Consider the following 9,661-nt stretch of genomic DNA (forward strand, 5'->3'; position numbering starts at 1 on the left):
CAAAGCAGAAACATAGAGGACAAACACAGCTGGATGCAACAATTAGAGAGGAGTGAAGCACGCAATCGGTTTTTCATCTCCCATGCAAGCTTCTAAAGCCAAATTTGGTAATGAATCTGGTAAGATTTCAAAGATCGATGATTGTACTCTTTATTTAAAAAAGAGGGTGAGAGGATTTGAGATCAGAGAGGAGAACGCATAAATGAAGAGGCTGGGTTTGAAGAGAAGAAAAATCAAAAGATTGAGGAAGTGGGGAGGATTTTCTGGAGGAGATTAGGTGGAATTTCTGGGAGAGACTGAGGGCTTGAGAGTGTTGGATTTTTGGGAGAGAGAACCAATGGCTTAAGGGGACTGAATACGGAAGAGACATTGAGAATCTAAAAATTCAAGCCATAGAGCACGGCTAAAACTATAGAAGAGAGTTAAAGGGAGATCGAATCTAGGATTGAGAGCAATTTTTTAGATCTGAGCTCAAGAGATCAAACAAAGAGTAAGGATAGAGGATGCTGAATGATTGAAGATTCAGAGGGAGAAGCAACAACTAATTGAGCACTCAAAGAAGCTAGATTATGCACATAACAGGGTAAAGATGAAAGGCAATAAAGCGGAGAGTAATGGCTCAGCTTCAAATGGGTAACAATTTCTGCTTGTTCATTCTTCAAAGCTTAATCTGATCTTAATTACAAAATTTTTTAAATGAACTTATACTTGAGGATGGTTTAAACTGTATAAATTATTCCTATTTCATCTCGGCTTGATTTTAGAATCTAGCATCTATTGAGAAACATTAAAAATAGATAACAGGCTTTACCATGGTTGCTTTTCATTTTGAATCTGCTTGTTGGGTATTTAATCAAATGTCTGAAAGAATGGCATTGGTTTCATTCAATTGCCTACTTAAAATATTAAAGCACCATATAGAAACTCAAAATAACCTCCATAAGACCCAAGGAAATCAAAGCTTACAAGAATAAAGCCTTTGGGATCAAAATCAAGAATTTTCCTCTTTCAAAAACTCAAGAAAACCAAGAGGGAAGGAAGAGGATTGAAGTAGGGAGTTTACCTATTGCGTAGCCTAACTCACAACAATCGCAAAGCCTCCCAAATCCAAGCCTGACTCCCTCTCTTCCTCCTCTCTTCTTCCCTTCACTCTCTCATTATCTTGCTCTTTGTTTCTTTGCTTTCTTTGTTTAATTTTCCTTTTCTGCGTGCATTCCCTTTTAAAAAACTGACTTTAGCAATTTGGGAAAAATTATAAGGGCCCAACATTTTTTATTATAACACAAAAACTCAAGTCAACTTTGGTAATTTTTTTCATAGTTAAAAATAAAATAAAACCAAAATGTGGCTTAGTAAAATTTCAACTTTAGACCTCTATCAAATTATTATTAATTTTAATGTAATTATAAAAATTTTACTTTAAATTAAATTCGAGTCTTAAAATTTTTGGGATGTTATAACTACCGTCGTGACATATGAACAATTTGCTTATTAATCTTTAATTTTGGCAATTTCAATTTATTTCTTCATGATATTATTCTTGTTAGGATAGGCTTGCACCTAAGAGGAGGGTGAATTGGGTGACACTTAAAAACTTTAAAAACTTTAAACGAGTGAATACTTTAGTAAGAAGGAAGAAGATGAGACACACAAGACTTATACTAGTTCAGCCTCAAGCTTGGTCTATGTCCAATTTCCAAGATTACACTTGAGATTTTTAACTAAATTTATAAGTCTCAATAGGTACTTGCCACCACAATACAACTCACAAGACTTAACTTATCATAAATCAATCAACAAACCTTGTTACAATCCAACAAGTTATTACAAATACTTAAAAAATACCTTTTCAAGGTTTTTGAGGAATGAAATAAACCTTCATAGAAAACTCTCTTAAAAAGTAAATGAAATTATAATTGAAAGCTTATAAACTTATAAGAGCCTTTTCACAATCCTTTTCAAGCATAATGAATTAATGCAAGATGTCAAAGCACAATTTGAAAGCTTTTTACATGCACAAATAAAGATAAGTTCGCTCAATGATCATTAGTTCTTGTTCAGGCTTGAAATGAATCACATATATAGTTTTGGTAGTTGATAGACTGTTGGAATAGTGTTTCTATCCGTTGGTGCAATTTTTTATGAGTTGTAACATCCTAAATTTCAATCCCAAGAACTAGTTGCTATTTAGGAGTAAATTAGTAATTAGTGGATTAATTATGGTTTGGGTGTTGAATTTATGTTTTATATTGTTTGGATGTTGTATTGATAGGATTGAATCGTAAAACAGTAATTTAAGGCATAACGCATGAGCATAAGTGAGATTGGACTCACTGTGCCACGCGCTGTAGTGCATTGTTTAAGGATCACTTAAAGTTAACGTGATTAGCTTATGAAATTAGAAGAGGAAGTGAGAAAAATGGATTTAGAGGGTTGGAGAAGGTCAACTCTGCTAGGGCAAGCAATGTCTAGAGCTCGAGAGTCTGCTTCAATTAGTAACTTACTATGTAAGTATCGTGCAATCCCAATCTTCATTTCTATCCCATTTTCATTTAATTTCGTCAGTTGAGAAATCAAATCATAAAGTTTTAAGGTGTTGTAATCTAAAAGAAATGGTTAAAATGGGATATCAAACATAGAACTAAGGTTTTATAACTAGTATAGAGTTAAACGGTTAAGCTTTGAGGATTTAGGCTTAAAATAGCCAAAAAGTTAGGTTAAATGAAAAAATTACGGTTGAATAATGTAATAGGAGATTGTTATTATTATTTGAGTATCCTATATTCTAATGACTATAAATAATAGATAAGTGAATTCAAAAAGGTTCAATTGAACTGTTTTATATGTTAAGAGATTCAGTTTAGCCAAATCAATGCCTATGTTAATTGTTGAGAATTGATTAAGGGGTACTGTGTTATGTAGATTGAGCACCTATGACATTGCTCATGAGAATTTATACCCTTGGGAGCTTAATGTGATTGGTAACCCTTAGTAAGGGTTAAAGGTAACTAGAGTGACCCTTTTATTTTGTTATTTGTGAAATTATTTGTAAATATTTTTATATAACTATATGCATTGTGTTGTGAACTGATAAAAGTAGCAAAATTGTGGAAGAATATGCATGCGGTTGTGTGAGTATTGATTGAAATGAATTTAAGATGGCACGTGCATTAATATACATCGCATTTGCAAAAATACCCTAGATTATGGTAGGGGACGCAGCCCTATCGTAAGGAAGTCCAGAAAGTCCTGATGATCTAGAGCGTATAGCTTGACTCTTTCAAGACAGACCTAGGAGAAAAATCCTGATGATCCAGAGCGTAGAGTTTAACTCTGCCATGATGGACCTAGGAGACCACCCATACACAAAGAGGATTACTTGGTCTAAGTAGTGGCATGGCGAGCCCTGTTCTTTATGATTGAAAGTCTTGATCTGAGCATAGAGATTACTTCGCTAGGTGGAATCAGGAATGCATTGCATGAGCATAACGAGATTGATGAGAATGAATTTCTGTATATATATATATATATATATGATATTGCTTTTATTGATACACATGCTACTTTATCACTTATTTATGATTTTACTTACTAACCAGTAATTTAGGTTACCTCTGAATTATTGAGACATATGTCTCACTCCATTACTTTTGAACACAGGTGAAGAGAGCACAAGAAGGTCGAAAAAGAAAGTAAGCAAAGAGTAGCTTCATTTGGTATTGGTATGACTACCACATGTATAAATGAATGTATAAGATTATTTATAAAGTTGAGTTGCCAACGAGAATGTGTATGTGAATTGTGTTGTGAATCTTGCTTGTGTATGTACATGATGTTGCATTTCGCCGAGGTTGCCTTAGTGAGAGGGTACGTGGGTAGGCTTAGATACTAAACAAACAAGTATATAATATTGTGTAACTTGTTCCACTTGTGTATACATGTTGAATTTGAATTGATGTGATGATTATGTATTGATTGTAAATTGTATTGTTATATGAGAACTTGACACAAATAGTAAGGTGGAGCCTATTTGGAAAAGTTGAGTATGTTGTGATTTCCAACCATATGGTAAGGCAGAACTCTAAATATAAGAGTCGGAGGGTTGAAAGTGGAATAATTCTAGTTATATATATGTAAATATATGTTGTATATATATTCTTTATATAGGTCCATAATTGTGTAATGTGGCATTGAAAGGCCAGAATAGGCAATTGATTTAGTATATGTAATTAGTAGTGTCAATTAGGTGTATATGGTCCTTTTGAACTTGGTTCAAGACTTAAAGTGGACTAATGAAATAAAGAATGAGAATTGATCGCTTGAGGTATAAGTTTTTGAAAGAAAAATGACTTTTTGCACCTAGATGTTCAGTTTTAAATCGGATTGTCAGATCGATTCTAAACTTATTCCATTAACTAGTGTATGCTGTAAGCTTTATGTAGGTATTTGAATCACCCTAATCAAACGTCAGATGTGGAAATGGCTTATGATAGAAGCTTATCTTCTAAGTCTTCATATGCGCTGTGGTGCAAATAGTGTGCTGCGGTGCATGACACAATTAGAAATAGAGCATATCACTCCGTACCATATGCCACAGCACATATGGTACACACTACGGTGCATGACCCATTTTTAGAGCAAAATGTTATGTCTTATTGAATCTTGTGAATATATTTATGTTTCTACTAACTCTCTTATTTGAATATATATTTTAAGAAGTCGTGATCCTGTAATTTAAAAACAAATAAAAGGGCTATTACTCTGATATTATTTTGTTGGTACTTGTTGATTATGTGATTGGGGAAGGTGAAGCCCTATTTGAGCTGGGACTTTACATGAGTGAGTTGCTGAATCACATGTGAAACTGCACTTGGCTTGTTCCAAATATGTATATGTGATAAATCACATGTGAACCTTATGAACTCTCACGTGTGGTTCCGCATCTATGAATATGCAATCAATTCTATGTGCTAAATCTTGTGAGTGAACTTTCAGCTCTCACACGTGGTTTAGCATATGTGAAACCATCATCAGTTTTGTATGACAAATTCTGTGTGAAATTGAGTGACAAAACTACCATGCTATCACGCATAAAATTGCTTACAGAAAGTGAAGCTCAAATTTAAGTGACAAAACTCACGTGGAACCTCTTTGCTCTCACGCGTGAAATGGCTGGCTGAATGCCAAAGCCAATACCTTTGAACAAAACTCACGTGGAAGCAAAAGGCTATCATGCATGAAATAACCATATCCAGACTTAGCCTATTTGGGAAGACAAATCACACATGGATCACATCTTCACTCACATGAAATAGTAGGCAGTAAGGTTCAAACTTATCTGGATACATTTTACGTGTGAAAATGCAATGCACTCAAGTAAGAATATGCATGATCAAGAGATAAGAATATATGAATCACAAATTATACATTTGAACAAGGTGAACTCAGCTTGAGGTGACTTAAGACTCAATATAGCAATGTGTGATGATATAACAAGTGATAAATCACACGTGGCTACTGTCAGTCCTCACATGTGAAATAGCCTTTAACACAATGTAATGAAAGACAATTGCTAAAACTTGCATGGATAACAATGCCTCTCATGTATGATTTTGCATACAAAAGTAAGGCTTCAGGCACCACATAATGCAAGTGATAAATCATGCATGAATCACTTCCCGACTCTTGCGTGATTCGTCAGTCTATGTGCCCAACCTATAAATTTTAGTGAGTAACCAATAGAATCACGTGTGATTCTACAGCTTTCATAGAATTCAACCACAATGATTTTTAACACGCTAGAAAGACATCACTTGCAAACTTAAATATACTTAGATGTGTTTTAATACATATAAATGAGACACAAGATGCATTTATGTTAAATGATTATGAAAAGTGATTAAGCTTTTAAATTTTTCACATTGAATCTGAGAGAATTTAAACGACTTATCCTAAATTTATTCATCTTCTCTTGATTCTTCATACTCTTGAGGTCGTGTCTTCATCCATAATTCTTTATATCTGCACATATAACAAATACCTTTTTTCTTAGTTTTGTAATTATCAAAACACATAATCCAACAAATCTCTATAGCACTATTTATTAAGCTTTTCTTTTTTGGATGGTATAATCTGTTGCCTTAACTCTCCTTATCAAATCAAATTTGATTCTCTATGCATTAAAAAAATAATTAATGTTGGGATGTTATTAATATCAATTTTAAAAATTCACACATTGATCCTCATTATTTTCTAATAATAAGTATTTTTTTGTCCATTTTTTTCCAAAGTTATGTGTTTTTTATACGTTTTTTTATATATGAGAAACATTGTTTTTTAAATATGTAATTAATACTTATGTTTTTTACAAAATAAGTATAAATAATTTATACAAGGGACAACATAACTTTACATCCTTCTACTTTTTTTGGTGTTTTAGGTCCCTACACTTTTATTTTTTGTTGTTCTAAGTCCTTAATTAAACAAAATGTAAGGACCTTGGAGGGATCTAGAACACCAAAAAACAAAACTGTAGGGATTTAGAATATTAAGAAAAGTGCATAGACCCAAATTTATATTTTTCATATATACAAAAATACTTAAATTTAAAATTGATATTGTATTATATGCAACTATATTTATTAAAGTATTAAGTTATCCATTTTAAAAATTGATTGATTTAGTGGCTTTTAAAATATAAGCAATAATTCACACAAAATATACACGTAACTTTAGGGGGGGAAAACATATAAAAATACTTACTTTTTAATGGCTCATGTTATTGGAAGAAAAAAAGTGCATTACACAAAAAAATGTGAAAAAAGCATATAAAAATAAATTAACTATTTATGTTATAGAAAACACAAAATCGGCAGTTAAATTAGATGAAAATAAATTTGAAAAATAGAAAAATGAAAAAATATATTCACAATACGCAAATCAATCAGCATTGAATTAGAGAATCAATATTATTGTACCAATGTCAACTATATTTTGAATGCATGCATTTATTGTTAAAAAAACTACCAAATCAACAAGAGGAATTTATAAATTAATGTATCTTAAATAAGAAGCATAAAAAGATGTGTTATTGCAAGTTTCACATTAACTTTATTTCTCTACGAGTGTTTGTACTCATGATTATGATTATTCCATATATTTATGGATTTCGCTTCACTTCATTACATCCACAGACATGGGAGACCATAAGATCAATGATAAATGCTTGATAGGCTCTCCTCCTTGGTATTTTTAGCTATTTTGTTTTGAGTTGTTAAGACTCTATAAGTGTTATGTCTAAGCACACAATGTTTTATTTTCAGGTGTTATTAAAAAATATATGGCTCAAGTGAAATTAAGGAGTTTGATAAGGATAGAAAGTAACAAAAGAGGGTTGATATGGAGCTTAAGAATCACAAGCATATATATTGTTGTGCATTCACTTTACCATATCATGATTATAAATTACTCAGGAAGTAACATCCGCTATAGCTTGTGGGGTTGATTTTAATCTAACCAATTTTGATTGTAATATTTTATTTAAGTTAAAATTATTCTCTACATGGGCTCTCATCCATTTAATGCATATACTTTTTTTAGATCATTAATCTATATTGGTGCTTTTTTAAAAAAAAATGTGCATGGTTCTATTGCTCCTTTTTCAAAAAATGGATGTTTCTTTAGGTAGAAACATTACTCTCATTTATTCAATGCATATTGTTTTTTTTTATATCTATCTTGATGTGTTTTTAAATAGCTTTAAGCATGTGTATGAAATTATTTTATGTTTCATAAGTTTTAATAATTACTTAAAAATATTTTATAATAAAAAACGTATAATACTTCCATGATTGTACTTCCTCTATCTTAAATTATAAGACATTTTTAAACAAAATTACATATATTAATAAAGTTCATTAAATATACTTTATAGCTATAATTTTTAAAAATAAAAATACAAACTTTCAAAAATCTTTTATTGAATATTTCATTTGTTAAAAAATACTAAAGAGAGAGAATATATGAGAAGATAATATTAAAAATATAATTAATAAAATCTTATTTTTATTAAAGTATCTTGTATTTTAGAATTTAAAATTTTTGCTAAAAGTATTTTATAATTTGAGATAGAGGTATTAACTGATTAATTTTTCCAAAAAAAATTATTTTATTATTTAAAATTTAAGTTCAATGATGACTCACTCCCAGTAAACACTACAAGCATTGTGGGTCTTCTATCATCACTCAATTTAATCAAATATTCACAATTAATTTTTAATATATGTGTGATTTTTAGTCATTTTAAAATGTATCAATTTTAATTTTATTAATTTTATTTTGTAATATATATAATTTTACATTGACTGAGTATAAAAATAGAGATATACAATATATTTAGATTTTTAAGCATGTGTACCTCTTTAAAATATTGATGTAATTTTTTACTACCATCTAGAATACTAAGATTAGAAGACAACTTTTAAAAGAAAATAGAAATAAAAATTAAATTTTTATTAGTAGTGTGCTATATAAAAAACAGGAAAGAGGGAGTCTTCTACTAATCAATAGTGATATATATACACCAACTTTACTTGATACAAAAGTTTGTTGATCTAAGAAATGAGTTAATAAAAATCATATGCACTACAAAATAAATTAACCATACTTGAGTATTTCCACTATGTCTTCAAAAGTGACGATAGTTTTTTATGGGATTTCTCAGTCTCATCTAGTTCTATCTCGATCCCAAACAATATGAAACAACTTTTAAGAAGAGATGTTACAGATTATGCAAAAATTCAAAATCCTTTTTTTTTTTTGTAATGGGAGATAAGAGAAGGTTGTTCCAATCCATCTCATGATTACACCTACCATCCACTCAACTACTTATCTCAAATATATACCATAATTAAACCTTGGCCTTTAATTTTGATTTTGCATAAGAAATTGTGTCAAGAATGTTATCCTCAATATCAAAATTGTCATCCCAATTGTATGTTATCTACAGAAGGGAAAACTTGTGTGAGTAGATTGAAATTTTAAATAAAAAATAAAGAAAGAAAAGTGGGCTAACTAGCAAGTTGGTGAGTTAGCCATAGCGGGTTGAAAATGATCCACTCTTAGCTGAGCCCCCATTTACCTAACCCAAACCTACTACTTTTTGACGAGTTGACGAACTCAACCCATATTGCCAGCTCTAGAAGAGGGAGCTTGTTTTCGATTAATAATAATACATAAACTTTAATACCCCATATGACATTAAATTTAAATACATATATGGCATGAATGATGAAACACATGGGATATGGTCCATTTAGTTGATAAAAAAGCTTGGCAATCTATGAGATGAGTTAACAAAATTTATATGCATTGCAAAACAAATGGACAATGTCTAGTGTTTTTTCATTGTATCTTCAAATTTGACCATGACCTTTTTTTTATGAGATTTTCCTATCCTGTCTCGATCCCCAATAGGAGGGATGAGGTAAAAATTTAATCATTATCCTTTTTCATGATTAGATATAGGATATGGTTGTCATAATTCTATTTTATACTATCCACATTGTCGCACCCGAAAAAATACGACGCCGACGACGCGCGAGCGGAGGTCCCGGCCCAAGATCCGGAGGAATCGGATCGAACGAGAAGTCGCCACCAAGAT

At 31.1% G+C, this 9,661-nt stretch overlaps 1 long non-coding RNA gene across 1 annotated transcript; it reads left to right on the forward strand.

Moving 5' to 3' along the window:
• The first annotated feature begins 345 nt into the window (after positions 1–345).
• LOC129302169 (uncharacterized) lies at positions 346–3,956 on the forward strand. The gene is made up of 2 exons (XR_008591189.1): positions 346–633; positions 3,661–3,956. It is a non-coding gene; the product is annotated as an uncharacterized LOC129302169 (long non-coding RNA).
• Positions 3,957–9,661: the final 5,705 nt, after the last annotated feature.

The sequence above is a fragment of the Prosopis cineraria genome, unplaced genomic scaffold, assembly GCF_029017545.1.
Source record: "Prosopis cineraria cultivar Desert tree isolate PC_DT_omini unplaced genomic scaffold, ASM2901754v1 PC2, whole genome shotgun sequence".
NCBI classification, from domain to species: Eukaryota; Viridiplantae; Streptophyta; class Magnoliopsida; order Fabales; family Fabaceae; genus Prosopis; species Prosopis cineraria.